Source organism: Cydia amplana, chromosome 6, assembly GCF_948474715.1.
Source record: "Cydia amplana chromosome 6, ilCydAmpl1.1, whole genome shotgun sequence".
Taxonomy (NCBI): domain Eukaryota; kingdom Metazoa; phylum Arthropoda; class Insecta; order Lepidoptera; family Tortricidae; genus Cydia; species Cydia amplana.
Window position 1 is genome coordinate 17,441,352 of NC_086074.1, and position 19,447 is coordinate 17,460,798.

General features: G+C 37.9%; 1 protein-coding gene and 1 non-coding gene across 7 annotated transcripts in view; one reads left to right on the top strand and one right to left on the bottom strand.

Annotated features, from left to right (window-relative positions):
• Nucleotides 1-19,447, bottom strand: part of LOC134648992 (uncharacterized) — a 561,268-nt gene that overhangs the window by 91,790 nt on the left and 450,031 nt on the right. The window lies entirely within an intron of this gene.
• Trnat-cgu (transfer RNA threonine (anticodon CGU)) lies at nucleotides 4,457-4,528 on the top strand. The gene has a single exon. It is a non-coding gene; the product is annotated as a tRNA-Thr (tRNA).

Below are 19,447 nucleotides of genomic sequence, written 5' to 3' on the forward strand. Positions count from 1 at the left end.
CGTAAAAGGGCAGGTTTAACTGTTTAAGAAAATAAGATAAAATACCACCGCGCAAATAGGCTCGGGTCGTAAATTGAGTTTTTAAGTAATAAAAAAAATTCGCCAACTTGATTCGTTCGTAATAAATTAAGACGGGAATTGAGTTGACGGCAGACGAAAGCCATATTTTTTTAATTTTGCCAAACAACTTTACAAGGCATGCTATTAGATTATGCTGCCATCTTCAAATAATTTCATTTGTTGGTTGGGGTCCGAATTCTTTCCTGAAATTGGATAACGTTGTTTAATACGATACGGTGAAACAAATAAATAAGAGACCTACGGTTTGTATTGTTTCTTAAATTGTATTATTTACAACTAATCATAGTTCAAAATTGCAAACACAAGTATATCGCAAATGGATCACAACATCCTTGAGTAATATTGTAGAAAACGAAATCCATGTCCCAATTTACGTATTGAACAATTTCAACATTGAACAAGTTATTGATTTGATTATAATTGATATCAACAACATAAACAACGAGTACCTACCTACCCGGAACGAATGACGTCTGATAAGTATATAATACTTACGTATTTAATTTTTTCAAACCTCTCGTCTTCGTCAATAAGAAAACAATTCTGTCTCCACTTGGACACAGTACAAAGAACAATGAAACATGTCGTTATCGTAGGTAGATTTGATCCTAACAAGAATAACTTTATCCGTCCGTCGAAAACTTTTTAATGACGCGAAAGTCCACAGACAAAAGTAATGGTTAAACCTACAGAACAGTTAGAATGGGCCTCCTACAAGGAACATTAATAAGAATTTCTTTCCCCCGAAATTCTTTTAATTTCTACCCCAGTTTTCCCTCGACTTTATGAAATAAGTTTCTTTAACAAGATTACGTTTTATGACGAAGAAATTGGTGGATAACGAATTTAGAAGTGTATGGTGTCGTCACTTTGATGAAATTCACTTTTTTTCTCAGGGAATTGTTTGAGACGCTCAGGGTAAGCTACTTGGCCCCATATTTGTTTTGAGGAAGATATTAAAATTAGGATTTTTGATGAGGGGCTGCGTTATCCGTCGTAGCATATTTGACGTATTACGTTGTGTGTTTTATGAATGTTGGGAGTAATATCTTGTATTTTGTAGCTTTATAAGTTACTTCATAAATATGTTGGCGCGTTATTAAACAGCGAGCAGGTTTGGTGCCTGGGATATTTTAGCCAAGCGTACAAATTATTATAAAATATATTAACGTCTGGCAATTACTGACTAATGACTAATCCCAATACGGGCCTAGTCTACCCTCTGGGTTGGAAGGTCAGATGGCAGTCGCTTTCGTAAAAACTAGTGCCCACGCCAATTACTGGGATTAGTTGCCAAGCGGACCCCAGGCCTCCCAGGAGCTGTGGCAAAATGCCGGGACAACGCGAGTAAGATGATGATGCGTCTGGCAATTGACCAGCCGCGCAATAAGATTTAGATTTATTGCTTGTTGGTAGTATTTGTCATTTACATAAAATATATTGTTGTTTCACTCGCCAAACAGTAAAATGCCTCATCACCAACTAAAGCTCTAGTGTAACTCTTGTGAAAATAATGGGGGTTAATATAATTAAATGGATTAATTACTGAAATATATTTAATTAATAACCTTACAGTAATAACAACTAATAAGTAATAACACAGCACAAAGCTATGAATTCAACGGCTCGAGCGGATTATCATATACATGAATACTTGATAGACGCCGATTGAATTAGAGATGTGCCCGTCGGGAGTTAACGCGGTGATGCAAATCTCGGCTCAAGTTGTTGAGGTTAGTCCGTTCAAGGCTTGCGACTACTGATGTGTCGTTGGAAAGTTTCCAAGATTGCGAATTTTCTACATTGAAATTTGGATAGGTACTTCTCTAATTTTTGTATGGGGATCGAAATTTTTCGTTACCAAAATGAAAGCTTCCTTAATTTCCTATGAAATTTTCCTGAAATTTACTAGGAATTATGGAAAATTTGCGCAACTGGCACATAACTATTAAGTACTTGAAATATATTTTCATTAACAACCGAATAAACTCAACAGTAATAACAACTATTGTAATAACACATCGGACGTTATTGGTCTAGGACGGCAGGCCGCCCGCTAAGACCAGAGACTGCAGGCGGACTGGTAATCAGTGGGCCCCTTTATTATTATTTCTTATTTATCATATATTAAGGCTACAGAACTATTACAATTTATGAGCAACGAATCAATCAATTACATCTTAGAAAAAAAGTTGAGAAACAATTGCCACTAAATAAAGTTTCTTTCAGAAACTCATTTATCTTCTCTACTCATTACTTTTCTTGCTATTCTCTATTTTTTCTTTCTACATGTAAAAAAATAAAAGTAGGTAAACAAAATTTCGTAGAACAGCAACTTATTTCTACGGAGATAATGCTTGCACCGAGCGGGGGTAGTAAATCAGCTGTTTCCGCCATCTTTATGTTTATTCATGAAATAGCTCATCTAACGAAGGGTCTGAGCGGGTGTGGTTTGTTTTAGTCTTTGAATGTAATTACTGGCATTGCTCAGACATAGGTACTTGTACTGGTGTTTCTTGTTGTCGTAGAAAGTAACATAGGAAAATGGCAAATTTACACAATCCAGTTTATATATATGTCGGGAATCGTGGGCGTATCATACTATCAGGAGCACTACATCAGGACCTTCAATGATGGATGACGAGCCCTCGTCAATGAAATACGTTATTCAACTCACAGTCTTTACTGAATAAGACTGATTACAAATCATAGCACACGTTATACTTCTTAATCAAAGCAAACCAGTGGACCCAGGAACCGCCACAGACGTCATCTTCTCCCGTTCTTTCTCATCAAGTTCTCATTTGAAGATTGATAGACCGCATAACTTCAATTGTTCTGTATTTCATTTGTTTTTGACAGCGCACTCTATGACGCCTTGGCGGAACTGCGCCGAACGCCACTCAGGTGTACACATAACACCTTAGTTTGCTCTATTTGTCAAAGATTGCGTGATAAAACGCCTCTCAAATGCGATAGATGGCACAATTCAGTCATTCTCCGACATATATATATAAAAAAAAATATCTCGCTATTGATGATCACTTGATCAGACTGAGATAAGATATTAGAAAATACGACTAATAAAATTTGGTTCACGAAAGATTGGCCTGAGACAGCACACACATTTCTACTTATTACATACCTGTCAAATATAGGAGTCCTGCTATCGGATCGCGAAGGGTACTTATAAAAAGTCCGCTTATAATTTTCTACTCAAATTAATGTCATCTTAAATACGATTTGATTGTTAGTTTATTTTCAAACACCTAACGACAGCTATCTATACTTTAAACATTGGTATTTTATTCGCCGTAGAATCTTCCATAATGCGCTGACAAATGCCGAAAACGCTTTTAAAGCAAAGGCACTGTATTCGCCACTCGATTACGACACATCTAGGTCATCTCGCCGTTTAGAACCACAAAGGAGGCTTACATCGAAGCACTCAAAAGACTTTGCTACCAGATTTCACTTAACCTACTTATGGAGGCCCGTTTCAGTGAAAAATGCGCGTTTTGGATCCGGTAGGGATGGTTATGCAAAGTGTTATTATTATTTTTTTGAATTGAAGGCGCAGGGGATGCGGGTGGAGTTGTTGTATTTTGCGACGGGTTTGAGTTCAGGCGATTAGAATGAGGATTATAAGAAAACGTGTTAAGTCTACTAAAATTAAAATTGTTTAGCTTGACAGACAATTTAATTGGTTGATTAATGTCCTTATCTTTACACAATTTTTTTATTTATTTACTCAGATATCTGTTTTTTAAACGACATTCGGAAATGCTTTCGAATAGAAATACGAAATTGGATGAAAATAGCAACTTCTATCGGGATTTATTATGAATACTTACAGGCCAATTCGAACGTAGGTACACTATTTTTTTTTAGAATGACATTTAATGATGTCATTCAGCTATCTTGAGTTTCGCTCGTACTTCTCTGTATAATGTATTGACGCGAGCCAGACGCATGATAACTATTTAACCAGATATCAGCAATCTGATATCAGGGTACGTTGCAATTGGCCTGTATGATAACTTTAGAAATAACACATTTCACCAAATCAGTATATTTCCAATAATCCACTGAAACATACAAAATCCGCCAGCAAAGGGCTGCACCTCTCCCGGAAGTGTGCAGCATTACGGCCCGGAAATGGGTCAGGCTAGGATTTGGCGGAACAGCCTGATTTAAATATAAGAGATGAAAGGATGCCGACTGATTCAAGGGTTCAACGGCCTGCTCAGATCCTGTTTTTTTCCTGAGGAATGTCATTTAAATACGTTTAGATGGGATACAAGATACACTTCTAGGGCCCAGAGCAAAAAAAAAACAGTTTATCTTACCCCGGTCTCTATTGCCGGTACGTCGTGGCCGGGTGGTCTAGTGGTAAGGATGTTAGCCGCGTGACCTGAAGACGCGGGTTCGATTCCCGCCTCGGCCACCGTTGGACTTGGTCACTTTTTCTTCAATTTATAATTGATATAGTAGTGTGACTACTTAAAAAATCACAAATCAAAATATTTCATAATAATTGTTTAATAAATACTAATTAATTACATCAAATTTAACAATATGTAAATCTTACAAAAACACCTTTACGAATCCCATTTAAATATCAACAATATGCGAGCCCAAAATTAACAATTAATGGAACAATTCACAAAACATAATTAATAACGTTCTCATTGTATCACTTTACCCTTTCACGGTGAATATTCATCAAATTGTTTTGAATATTGTTTTTCGTTTGAAAACCGGCGAAATCTTAATGTTTCCGAGATATTGTTTACTGGAGCATTGTTCGTGAAATAATGAAATGATAATTTAATTTGCGCAGGAGAAAGTGATATTACGAAGTACTTACTATACAGTGTATGGCCTACAACACGGGCGAAAAATTAAAACGTAGATTCTACTCCTCAAACTAGACAATGTTTGTTCAGCGACTTTTAAAAATAACTTGGTGGTTTGTATTTTAAAACACTTTAAAATTTATTCGAACACGCAATGTATTACGAAATTGATTATGCCTGTACGGTGACAAGACTGACGGGCAATGTCAATTAGACGGAATTTAAAGTACATTGAAAATATTATTTAGTTTGTTTGAAAAAGGGACAATTTTAAGACTACATAATTTCAAAAAGTTGTTGAACAAAAGTTTTATTGTTTGAGGAGTAGAATCTACGTTTTAATTATTCGCCCGTGTTGTAGGCCACACACTGTATATACATTTGCGATAATTATTTCAGGGCGCATGAAACATCATCGTGCTACGTCAAGCTTTTGCTACATTTGGACTTAAACCCATTAGAAAGATATCTATCTATATAGATAGATAGATACATAGATAAACCATTTATTAGCGCTGCTTACCCATTACGCGCTGCTACACCGATATGTATGTTTGTTTATGTAAGAGTCCGTCGAAGCTGACTATGTACCGATTTGAATAGAACAAAGTGAGCAGAGGCGATATCATTATAAATGTCTTATTTTCATAGAAATTTGATATTAAAGATCTCTGTTCGTAGGCGATTTTCGCGTCAGCTACTACGCTCGTAGTGCATGGTTTACGTGGCTATCGCTGACTAAGTGTAAGGCCTGAGTGGATGCTCGGAGCGGAGCGTTCGGCGGGGCGTGCAGCGTGGCGTCGAGCTCACAAGTGATTTGAGCAGCGTGCACTAAGGCCGCTCCTATACGCTTGCATTTGTTTAACATGCACGCCGCACGCCCCGCCCCGCTGCACGCCCAACTTGAGCGTCCACTCAGGCCTTACACTAAGTGGTTAGTTAAATTTTTCGCTTTGGAGGGAACAGAACCTATGAATCGAGGACCACTGTTTGCTGGCAGTAAATTTATTAATTCTAATTAGCCCTCTAGGCATTTTAAAATCACGAAAAATAGGCCATTACCAACAAAGTACGGGTAAAGAAAAATCTACACATAAACTTTACTTTTTCAACGTTTTATCCGATCGTATCATTAAACCGCCATTCAGTGCACAAATCAATCGCGATCAAATCCTCGAGGCAATCAAAGGAATGGGCTGAGATAGCCCTCTTGGTCCTTTTTGTCTTCCCTTCCGCCCTAGGGTTCCACTTGAAAACCTTTGAATAAAATTGACTTTTTAGGTTATTTATGAGACTCATCACTATTAGTATCCCGTTCATTCGGGTGGCGGAACATAATTATTTTCCAATATAAAACCCTCGTGGTTCCCATTTTTCTCCCTTAATATCTTTCTGAGGACTCCCCTTTTGTCTTAAAGATACAAAGTACCTTAGGCTAAGAGCAGTAATAATGAATGATAATTATTATAATATAAAGCAGACGACAAAAACAAGTTGCGTTTGATTAAGGGCCAGTTGCATCAACCACATTTGACAGACTGATCAACTCGGCAAAGAACTATGAAAATTCCCATACAATAAAATTTTGCGATCACTTTAACGGTGACAGGCGGTTTGGTGCAACCGACCCTAGAGAGCTAAACTACACATAACCACAATTAATCAGAAACATGCTTTATGTTGTGGTGGTAATCAACTTTTCCTTGTCACTTGTTGCCATGGTTACGTTCTGGGTCACTCTTTAAAACTTGATGTTTAGGCATTTAAATTGACAAAACACGCTTTTTTCAGATACTTATAAACCCTTTACATTGAGGGTCGTCTACCAGGCGTGTCAGAAGAAGGTGTACAATTTCTTCTAACAAACTATATGCTACTATTGTCTCTTGGCTGACTGGACAGAATAACAACAAGAAATAGTTAATCCACCACTATGTAAAAGCTGAATAATCATATATTCACGCCCGCTCCCAGCCATGCAAAACCTCGCACGTTTTCTCATTTAATTATATCGCTGCAAAACTTCTCCAACTACAGAACCTCGAAACTCCTAGTCAACTCTCCACATCTTCATTCACGACGGATTTTCAACTGAACTGTCCATATAACATGACCCCTAGTTACTTAAGAAACTCGCACAATATAAGGTAGAATTTCACTGGTCGAAATTTCACCGTGGCTGGTATACGTTTGCGAATGGCAGAACAATTCCATTCGAAACTGCGGCGACAATTTACGAGGACACCCGAGCATGCCCGAACCTACCCGAGTCCTAATTCCGTCTCTCATTACTGGATGCATTCACTTAGTCCTTTTTGCCCCAATTCCCTCTTATTTACGATTCTTTTGTGCCTAGTTACGACAGTTTTGGCGATGAGTTTGTTTTTGAAGGAATTTATTGGAGCATTGGATGTGAATAAATTGGTGAATGAATGTTTTTTTGTGTTTTATTAGACGGCGGATGTTGTATTAATTCTGTTTTAGGCAGTTCGTTGTAACTTGGTATTGAAGCAAATTTTACTCAAAGATTTTTGGCAACATTTGGTATTGATACCAGTAACTGGTTTTGATACAAATAATTTAAAAAAACTTGGATTTTGTTTAATTTACCAATTTCTTTACTTGAGACAGTTTCTGTGAATTCTTTGTCAAAATTATTATCAAAAGCCAATCAACCAATGAGTCTCCAATTCAAAATAACTTTTGAAGTAACATTAGTTGCTTAAGTGTTTCGTCTAATTCGACCAAACAAAGAAAAGATCTCAAGAATAATCAAAGATAATCCGAAGTTTTATCTCAGAAGTCCTTCTAGCCTAAGTAAGAGAGAAGTTCAAATCTAGCCTAAGGTAGTCAAGTAAGTCGTAGTTTGCAATTAAATACTAACATTTCACAAAATAAACACAAACCTGCATTTACAAACCAATAAACTACTGTCATTGACTATCTCTAATTTATAGCCGCAACCATAAATCATAAGCCAAATTAAATATTCACTTTTATTGACACAAACAGCTGTATCCTTTAATACCTTTACATACGCAGTAAAGACAACTCCATAAAGTTTACACTCATGATCCGCCAGATAAATTCCTAAATTAAATTAACATACCTTCAAGTCAATAGAAACTTTGTGACAATAGAGATAAGGTTGGAATTCCTTGGGAGATGGGAGTGTGAAATTCGGGCTTGCCTTAAAATAATGCCGGGTATACACTGAGGTCGTTGAGCTAGGAAGTAGGTCAGATAGTGGTGGGTAGTGACGTGACATGGGAATGTTTACTTATTCCCGGGAATATTCCTGTAAATAATCGCTTTGTGTACCTATCTTTTGTGATACAATTTGTATTTCTATCGAATACGAGTAGGTATAGTCAGCAGCAATAGTTGCTAAGCGGGCGAGGTGTTCAAAATTACCCTACACGCTCTTATTCTCTTAACAATAAAGTCGCGTCAAGATCATTTTGAACACCTCGCCCGCTTAGCAACTGCTGGTGCTGACTGTATAACATCAAAATTTAGGTAATTAGCTTCTTGAAATAAATAAACATGCATTGCCCATTTATTATTATACATGAAACTTGAGATTTTTATGAATAATAAGGTTTCAAAAGATAAGGTACCTAATAAGATTTCGGATCTGTTTTGATGTAACTAAGCTTTATTATTAAAGGATTTTACGGATTATTAACATATTTTCCTTTAGGTAGGTACCTAAGTGTCTTTCGTTTGTGTTTTAAATTAATTTGTGAGTAGGTTAGGTTAGGTTAGGTTAATGCTTTACTCACATAATGCTTTACATTACAACTACAATCGCACATAATGCTTTACTCGTACCGAACTCGCAAATATGTGTAATGCTCAAACTGCAATTAGCGTTATGTTCAATTAGAATTATTTTTAATAGGTGTCGATGATCCTTATGTCATTATGCAGCCGTGCGATGGCCAAGTCATTATACGTATTACAAATTAAAGATATCTTATTGATACGGTTTTAACACCCCCTGGCACTGATTAAAATAACCGACTTGGTTTCACATTATATCTCAAAACTTTTTTGTAGTAAAAGCGGTGCGAGACTGGCACCTTTTTACATGTAATGTTTTTGATGGGATAGGTATTACTTTATCCTTCTGGGCATGTACTTAATATAGTGTTAACGTTATATTCGTTCACTTTTGTATAATGCTATTCCCGAACGTTTCTGACCCATATTACCAAAACGTTCCCATGACCGTCCCATCACTATTGGCGACATTTTCTGTGCCATGGATTTTTCCTTACAAATGAGTAATGCCTTCCTTGCCTCAGCTCTGCTTGGCCTAATTGGCAGTTTGGGTAATTGGTACGGGAAATGGGCGCGAATGGTACATTTGCTGTGTGATTTTCGGTGTTTGAGTTCTTTGGATAGTTTCATAATCGTATTTATTGAATTGAATTGAATTGAATTGATTTTTTTTATTTCAGACATAATATCGTCCATATCATTGGTTAGTAACAAAAAGCAATTAAAACTAATGTTAGTATTACTTACGGCTAAAATACAAACTATTAACTAAACATAACTTACAACTACGCAGTCTAGATTGCCCGCTGTCACCGGACATGTAATTTCACCCAGTGGTACTGGAACGGGCAATCCAGCCTGCTGGCCACCACACGTAGGAGGCTGTTGGGGCTGGCGCACACGCGTCGGATCAGGGATGCCGCACGTTTACGCAAAATGGCGTGAAAGCCGTCTGTCCTAGCCTCCGTGAGCATACCCGAGTCACTGCAGTAGCGCGGCAGCCCCATCAGCATCCTAAATGCATTATTATATTGTACCCTCAGTGTATTGAGGGTACTCGCAGAATGCCTCACCCACAGGCTGCACGTGTAGAAACTCTGACAATAGGCCTTAAAAAGAGTGATTTTTACCTGCCTCGTACATCGTGCAAACCTGCGGGCGAGCATGTTACAGCGTACCGCCATGGATCTCCTTTCTCTCTCTATATCCACGCCGTCCGACAGGTCTTCCGTCACCCAGTGCCCCAGGTACTTAAACTGCGAGGTTCGTTTAAGTTCCGTTCCGTACATCCTAAATGCATTATTATATTGTACCCTCAGTGTATTGAGGGTACTCGCAGAATGCCTCACCCACAGGCTGCACGTGTAGAAACTCTGACAATAGGCCTTAAAAAGAGTGATTTTTACCTGCCTCGTACATCGTGCAAACCTGCGGGCGAGCATGTTACAGCGTACCGCCATGGATCTCCTTTCTCTCTCTATATCCACGCCGTCCGACAGGTCTTCCGTCACCCAGTGCCCCAGGTACTTAAACTGCGAGGTTCGTTTAAGTTCCGTTCCGTACAGGTACACCGCTGGAACCGTACCCACGGTGCCCCCCTTTGGCTTGAATACTAGGAACTCGCTCTTCTGTACATTATACCTGAGGCCATGGGCGACCGCATACCCTTCACAAATCCCGAGCAGCTTTCTAAGTGCACTAACTGATGGACTCAACAAGACCATATCGTCTGCGTAACTTTACTATTGATAAAAGTACCATCAATCGAGCACCCAACTTTGGTCTTGTTGAGTTCACCAATCAGGCCATTAACGTAGAGACTGAACAGCTTAGGCGATGTCAGCCCCCCCTGTCGCACCCCGCAATTCAGCCTATACGCATCAGAGCACTTACCTGCCCATCTCACGCTATTTGACTGGTTGTCATACCAATATTTAAACAACTCTGTTACTTCATCCGGGAGATCCGTCTCACAACGCAACTTATGCCAAAGCATGTCGTCTCATACGACGATCGAAGGCCTTCGTTAAGTCAAGAAAACACGCATAGACTGGTGTTTTCCTGTCGGTATAGTACCGAACCGCATGCTTGAGGCATAACACAGCAGTTTCCGTAGATAGCCCTGGTCGGAACCCGAACTGGCCATCATGGATGCTAATGTGTTTAGCTAATAAACCATCAAGCACACCGTCCAGCACCTTTGCCACTACGGTGGCCAACGATATGGGTCTATAATTGCTTTTATTAGACACATCTCCCGTCCTATTTTTAACAAGCGGAACGACTATAGTGCGCATAAGACCGGCAGGTAGGTACGAGTGCCTTAAACATATATTAAATAACAGCGCCAATACCCGCGGCATATGAACTCCAGCATGCATTTATGTAAATACTTCATTTCATTACAAAATAAATTTTGGAGTAAGTACAATATATCGGAGCGGTCAAGGCGCTCACAAATATCTGAACACGCCTCTATTAGGGTTCCGTAGCCAAATGGCAAAAAACGGAACCCTTATGGATTCGTCATGTCTGTCTGTCTGTCCGTGTATGTCACAGCCACTTTTTTCCGAAACTATAAGAACTATACTGTTGAAACTTGGTAAGTAGATGTATTCTGTAAACCGCATTAAGATTTTCACACAAAAATAGAAAAAAAAACAATAAGTAAATTTTGGGGGTTCCCCATACTCAGAACTGAAACTCAAAAATTTTTTTTTCATCAAACCCATACGTGTGGGGTACCTATCTATGGATAGGTCTTCAAAAATGATATTGACGTCTCTAATATCATTTTTTTCTAAACTGAATAGTTTGCGCGAGAGACACTTCCAAAGTGGTAAAATGTGTGTGTCCCCCCCCCCCTGTAACTTCTAAAATAAGAGAATGATAAAACTAAAAAAAATATACATGAAAACTTCCACCGAAAATTGGTTTGAACGAGATCTAGTAAGTAGTTTTTTTTAGGGTTCCGTAGCCAAATGGCAAAAAACGGAACCCTTATAGATTCGTCATGTATGTCTGTCTGTCCGCCTGTCCGTCCGTATGTCACAGCCACTTTTCTCCGAAACTATAAGAACTATACTGTTGAAACTTGGTAAATAGATGTATTCTGTGAACCACATTAAGATTTTCACACAAAAATAGAAAAAAAACAATAAATTTTTGGGGTTCCCCATACTTCGAACTGAAACTCAAAAATTTTTTTTTCATCAAACCCATACGTGTGGCGTATCTATGGATAGGTTTTCAAAAATGATCTTGAGGTTTCTAATATCATTTTTTTCTAAACTGAATAGTTTGCGCGAGAGACACTTCCAAAGTGGTAAAATGTGTGTCCCCCCCCTGTAACTTCTAAAATAAGAGAATGATAAAACTAAAAAATATATATGATGTACATTACCATGTAAACTTCCACCGAAAATTGGTTTGAACGAGATCTAGTAAGTAGTTTTTTTTTATACGTCATAAATCGCCTAAATACGGAACCCTTCATGGGCGAGTCCGACTCGCACTTGGCCGCTTTTTTTTTTGGGTTCCTCCCCATACTTAGATCTGAAACTCAAACATTTTTTTTTTCATTAAACCCATACGTGTGGGATATCTATGGATAGGTCTTCAAAAATGATATTGAGGTTTCTAATATCATTTTTTTCTAAACTGAATAGTTTGCGCGAGAGACACTTCCAAAGTGGTAAAATGTGTGTCCCCCCTCCTGTAACTTCTAAAATAAGAGAATGATAAAACTAAAAAAAATATATGATGTACATTACCATGCAAACTTTCACCGAAAATTGGTTTGAACGAGATCTAGTAAGTAGTTTTTTTTTAATACGTCATAAATCGCCTAAGTACGGAACCCTTCATGGGCGAGTCCGACTCGCACTTGGCCGCTTTTTTCAATAAGGCGTTAGAGTGCGTGTTCAGATATTGTGAACACCCTGGCCGCTCCGATATATCTGATGGCGTTTGTACATCATAATCGACTATCGTGATTCCTTATCTCAAGTTATTTGTTAAGTGAATTTAATTTATTTACAATAATGTAAATGTAACCAACACTCTAAATACTCGTAGTGTCCTCCTAACCCGTTATCAAGTAATGTTATTCATCATTGTCATTTTGGTGAAAGTATAAATCAAAAACACTGGTAATTTTACCACTGAAATCACCAGATTTCGATGCTATTATGGACTTCGAAGTCAAAGTCGTGCGTGAGATACGGGCCAATCACCAAGACGATCGTCAAAGTCGTGTCAAATCCTGTTCAAAATTATAACATATTGCTAAAGTAGAATCGACCTCCTGGTGAGCAACTAACAACTACAAAAGAGAGAGAGAGAAAAAAATCTGTACAGTGTGGTTTCTTACACGCAAAAACTTACGTCAGCAAAAATGTATAACGAAACTAACGTCCCAACAGTGCCAGTGCATCGTTATCTAGAAACAACGAGGGCGAAGTTGGGCGAGACGAAGTTTTGAGGAGATTAAAGGAATGCACGGGATAAGCAAATTGGAGGGAAAATACAATTAAACTGGAGGATATTTTAGTAAGTAAACTTTGTGCTGTTTAAATACTAGTCTTGAAACTTATAACCTTTTAACTCTCAGTTATAACCTTTGTTTACTTCTGAATCTAAATTGTATTTTTGTTTAAACATCGTATTTTTTATTCTTAGTTTTTAAATACTCAACTTACTAACAATATGACACGTTTGAATTCGACTTAGAAGTCCTCATACTCCTATTTCTTTGTTTACTAGTTGTAGTATATAAATAATAACACTCTCCGTACAAATAACCTACACAATACCTATACTTTAACGAAAAATTCAAGAGTTTTAAATCATAATATGAAAACTTCGACACCATATCATCCACAAACCTTAAACTAAAACTTAAAAGCCGAAGCCACAAATCGCATACCCATAAAACTAAAAGGCTCTAAGTCTTTTATACCCTCTAAGTCCGTAAGTCCTTTTAGTATTAAAAAAATACTGAAAGAGCCACCCGAGTTGAAATGACGATTCGGGGGCCAATTCTGTTTTTTTTTTTTTTTTTTTGATATTAAAAAAAAAATCAAAATCATTTACTGTCAGGCAACAAAGGCCCATAGACAGTATAGACACATCCATTACGGACTAACATGCATACATAATAATCTAAAAGCTAAAAGTAATTTTGGCGACATAGTTGTTTTTGCTGCGTCATCAATTCTGGGCGCGTAGCCGTAGCGTGTCGTAGTCATCTCTGTCTATCACTCTTCCACACTAGTGCGATAGTGACGGATCTATATCTGAATCCCTAAAGTCTTTTCTCCTATCTTTGCATTACCTAATATTGTTTGTCATAATGGTCAGTTGTCCTAACACTAAAAACCCTAATTTTGGTTTCCCTAATTATTGATTACTTACCCTAATGTTATTAAGCATACTTTCTTTTTTGCGAGGGTCGCAGTTCTAACCCTAACCTAACCCACTTTTGTGGCAGCAAGTTCTAATACCTAACCATTTTTCAGAATCTTACATTATGGAAAATAATCGTTATGACAATTGATCGGTAGGGCATGTGCCTATTAGGACAAACCAGTTAGGGCAAGTGACTTTAGGACAAACGTTGTTAGGGATTCAGAATGACACCCGATAGTGACAGTTGCGTTTCGTTCGCTACGGAGCGTTAACGATTGCACGTTGGCTACGCACCCTGATGTAGGTGGTCATACCCTTCGGCCAGAAGTCCGCGCTTGCAATGGTTTCGAGCCGCGTCACGAAGAAGCTGAAGTGCACGTAATGGCGCGATCGCAGCTGGACAACCCTCAGCTCGTATCGGGTCTTCTTGCGAACATATTCCATCACATCGTCTGATATGGTTTTCATCTTAAGGACCTTAATATTCAGCGGCTCACGCTGATTAGTGCCGACGAAGTACAATCTAAATTTCTGTCCCTATCGCACTTATATAGAAGAGTGATAGACTGATAGAGAGACCGAAAGCGTTTCGTTTTCGTAGCGTAAACGCCTGGCATTTTTGCTAGGCCCTCAGGAGTCTCATAATGTATTTCTCTCGCACTTCTTGGTGCGCGTGTGCCCGATGCCCAGACTCAAGGTCGTATCAAAATGATATCAAGACCATATCAAATTGTTAAATAAGAATCGGCCTCTCGTAGATAAAGTTCGAACAGTAGAAGGCTATTTCCGTGGTAGAAAGGCAAGGGAAAATATCGCCTTCGCTATTTGAGTCCGTTTGAGAACAGTTGAAATACGCTCTCAACGGTTTTTGTGATTTGAAGCTGTGGAGTGGAGAGTGGAGTGCTAGGTGTCTTTGCGATTTGTTATCTGTGTAGATTATTTCAAATTTTGGTTGGCAAGCAAAGCAATTTCTATTTATACTATAGGTTTTTCTTTGTCTTGAAAATGTATACCGAACTAATATTTTAAAGATAAAGATTATTTTGTGTCAAGCCGGAGTCACAATTTTAATAAAGTTTTGTTAGGACTATAAATCGAATTAGCATATCATAAAATCGTACTTGAAGATACAACTTACATACTACAAATGAAACGTATAACTGTAGTTAACGCATTTAAAAGTCAGTCTTTCTTTTTTTTTGCATATTGTTGTTGTCCGTTGTCCCGGCATTTTGCCACGGCTCATGGGAGCCTGGGGTCCGCTTGGCAACTAGTCCCAAGAATTGGCGTAGGCACTAGTTTTTCGAAAGCGACTGCCATCTGACCCTCCAACCCATAGGGTAAACTATAAGGCCGTAAACTATAAGGTCCGGTTTCCTCACGATGTTTTCCTTCACCGAAAAGCGACTAAGTAAATATCAAATGATATTTCGTACATAAGTTCCGATAAACTCATTGGTACGAGCCGGGGTATGAACCCGCGACCTTCGGATTGAAAGTCGCACGCTCTTATCGCTAGACCACCAGCGCTTGGCATATATATGTGTCACTTCATTTAAAAGTAAAAATGAAATCCCCTATCAGTCGCAAAGAATAAGCAGCCTAAAGATTACCCAAGATCTCACAAAACGCAGACCCTATCCAATGCAGAAGTCGAGACAAATTTATGTGCATATTGAATCGCTATTAAGGAACTTTGCCGATGTTGCCATCGCATACCAAACGCAAATTCTTAGTTGAACCAGTCTAATCTGGCGGTAAAGCCATATTATGTTGGGTACTTATACCATGGGATTATGGGTATATACTGAAATACTTACTCTTACAGGTCATCAAATGTTTAATACTTATATACGTTTTGTATTCTAAAATGAAAAAAATAAAAAAAAATAAAAGAGAAGTCTTAAAAAACTTAAGCTAAGTCATTGTTATGTAAATAAATATCTAAAGCCATTAACTCTCCTGAGTCAATTGATTTCTTGACTTTAAAATCTGCGCTAAAATACATAAAATCTTGCAACAGCGTCACGCTTACTATTCTCAGCTACTGTGTTAAAGTAAAACCGAAGTTTGACAGCGATTCCCCTTTCTAACTTATGGCACTATCCCTTTCGGCTATTTAGGGTTGTCAAAATTCAAGTCATTATCTTTTCTGTGGTCGGGCACGCAAAGGAACTCAAGTTGCGTCAACCCTAATAATTGCTCGGAGCAATGCTGAGCCGAACGGAGCCGAGTTTGCCCGAAGTCAGGTGTGTCTCCCTACTTGGCTGTTAAAACCGTCCTCGGCAAGCAATGAGAACCACATTCTTGGCAGTGAGTCCGAATTGAATTCTATCCCTCGGTATTGTTTCGCATGCCTTTTTCAGACTTGCTAACTTGATAATAGACGATCGCTATCGTATCCTATTTATTGACTTTGGAACTTAAACCGCGAATGCAGCCTAATATTTTAAAAAGAAAGTTAGCTACGTTATTTATCTGTGTAAGTGAATAAAGTAGTCTTATGGTTGGTTCAATGGTTTTTTTGTGTTTTGTTATCGCAGACGTACTTAGCCAGATTTAGAATAATGTTCATCAAATGTGCTTATGTAAAAATACAGCAAAGCAGGTATTCTTTTATTTGCCATGACTATAGTCTAAAAAGTCTAAACACAAATAGCTTAATTAGGGTTCCGTAGCCAAATGGCAAAAAACGGAACCCTTATAGATTCGTCATGTCTGTCTGTCTGTCTGTCTGTCCGTCTGTCTGTCCGTCTGTCTGTCCGTCCGTATGTCACAGCCACTTTTCTCCGAAACTATAAGAACTATACTGTTGAAACTTGGTAAGTAGATGTATTCTGTGAACCGCATTAAGATTTTCACACAAAAATAGAAAAAAAAACAATAAATTTTTGGGGTTCCCCATACTTCAAACTGAAACTCAAAAATTTTTTTTTCATCAAACCCATACGTGTGGGGTATCTATGGATAGGTCTTCAAAAATGATATTGAGGTTTCTAATATTATTTTTTTCTAAACTGAATAGTTTGCGCGAGAGACACTTCCAAAGTGGTAAAATGTGTGTCCCCCCCCGTAACTTCTAAAATAAGAGAATGATAAAACTAAAAAAAATATATGATGTATATTACCATGTAAACTTCCACCGAAAATTGGTTTGAACGAGATCTAGTAAGTAGTTTTTTTTATACGTCTTAAATCGCCTAAATACGGAACCCTTCATGGGCGAGTCCGACTCGCACTTGGCCGCTTTTTCTTAAGCTGGAGTTACCATGGTTAGCAGTACAATTTTACACTGGGTTAACGGTTTGACAGGTTAAAAGTTAAAACCGGGTTAGTGGGATGGCGCAAGTGGCGCTAATAGGGTTTGTTACCTCTGAAAGGATAGTCAGGTGGTTCTAAATCTCACGTTTATAAATAATATTCGAAAGACCTTTTTTTGTGGTAATTTTTACACCTCACCAAATAACCCTTCTACTGCTAATTTTAATCGCACCATTCTGCTCTTATTGGTAACACACGCTATTTCCGGTCCGGACCGTCCCTCACGCTCGTCCGCTTCAGGAAGACAATGTCCGGCCTGCCTACGTCCGATCACCGATTTCCGGTCTATTTCAAACCGTCGCGCCGGACCGTCTCCAATTCGAAGTTTGAATTTTGAATTCAAATTCCAATTTATGATTTCGTTTTGCTCGAAATTAATAATTTCTTGATCGTTGGAGCGATTTGTTTGTTTGATTCGGTTTTCTTTATTTTGTTTAGTATTAATTGTGATTGATGGACCTTAATTTAAAGTGCCAAGGTCTCTTTTTCGATTGACCGGAAAATACATAGTAAAGTGTTTTTGCTTATTGTACAGTCAAGTGTAAATATATGGGTGCATATAACTTCACAAAAATATGTCCCATAGTTCTTAATTCCCTGACATAAGAGATGGGACATATTTTTGAGTATGATGTGTGTAACCATATTTTTTCGTGATTAATGTTTAATTTTGATTTGACGAAATTAAATTGATATAGCCGGTTTACACCTCAGATCGCTCTTTAGCGATAAGACCGCCTGTCTTCATGTATTACGTGTGTCTCTCTGTAAATGTTTTATTGAGGTTGTGCAATAAAGAGGATTCGTTATTGTAACGTACCTCAGTAGTTTCAAACTAAACTATAATGCCTAACACCATTGTACTCCATCTGGAGTATTCTAGAATGTTCAACCAAAGACATTTCACTGCACAATACTATTACAGCTAAATGTCGTAACCGCCATGTATTAGAACTAAGATACTCCCTTTTGTAAGTGTTGTGGTGGGATTTAACTTCGAAGTAGATTTGGAGTTAAGTTCAGATTAGAGATTGCGGTAACCAAGTGATATTATATGAGGTAGACGATAGTTGGTATTGCCACAGATATATACACTCATGGACAAATTTATAGGAACGCAAAAAAAAGTTTACGGAGATACTAATTTTGAAATTGTAGTTATAGTCAAAGGACTGTCTCATTTCAAACATAGACAGAGAGAATCATACTATCTTTGTCGCACACTAGTACTAGCACCCAAAACAAAAGGAAGAGTATAGTTTTTTTGTTCTTTATTTACTGACAAATTGGTTTGATCAACTATACTTTAAGTGCTGTAATCCAGTAATTAAACCTTTTTTCGCGTTCCTCTAAATTTGTTGCGCTTGTAAAGGGTGTAGCAGGATAAGCCTTCAAAAATTGCCCCCAAAGCTTTGAGTTCAAAACTACTACCAGTTGATGCCCCGTCAAATGAAAATAATCCACACCAATTTTTAACCCTCTACTGCCGCCTGGAACCCCGTGACATTCATTTAACCCTAAAAAGTTTTTATTTTTTTTCTCAAAAAGTATAAAACGGACAATTATGAAATTTTTCATAAATGTTGATGTCATCTATACAAACTATCAAAAAAAAAACTAACTCTCTACTTACTTATTTTCCTAGAAAAAAACCTAAATAAAAAAATAAAACAACCTGTATATCAGTTCAAGCTCGTCGTACTATCACCATTTTTGTACTAATTATTAACCAACTACCTATCTACATAATATATAAGTTTCATGTAAATAACAAAGGTGGAACAGTGTGAAAATATAAGTATTGTTCAGTACGTACCATGTATGTAACACGCTTACCAAACGTTGACGACACTAGTAAAAGATATCGGCCCGCCAACCGGGAAGCCATCCGTAATCATTTTTTTTTTGTTAATTACGAAAAAAATATTTGAAAATCGAACACGGCCAGCATCACGGCCGAGGGCCATTTTTTTTAATTTATTTCGCTTGCA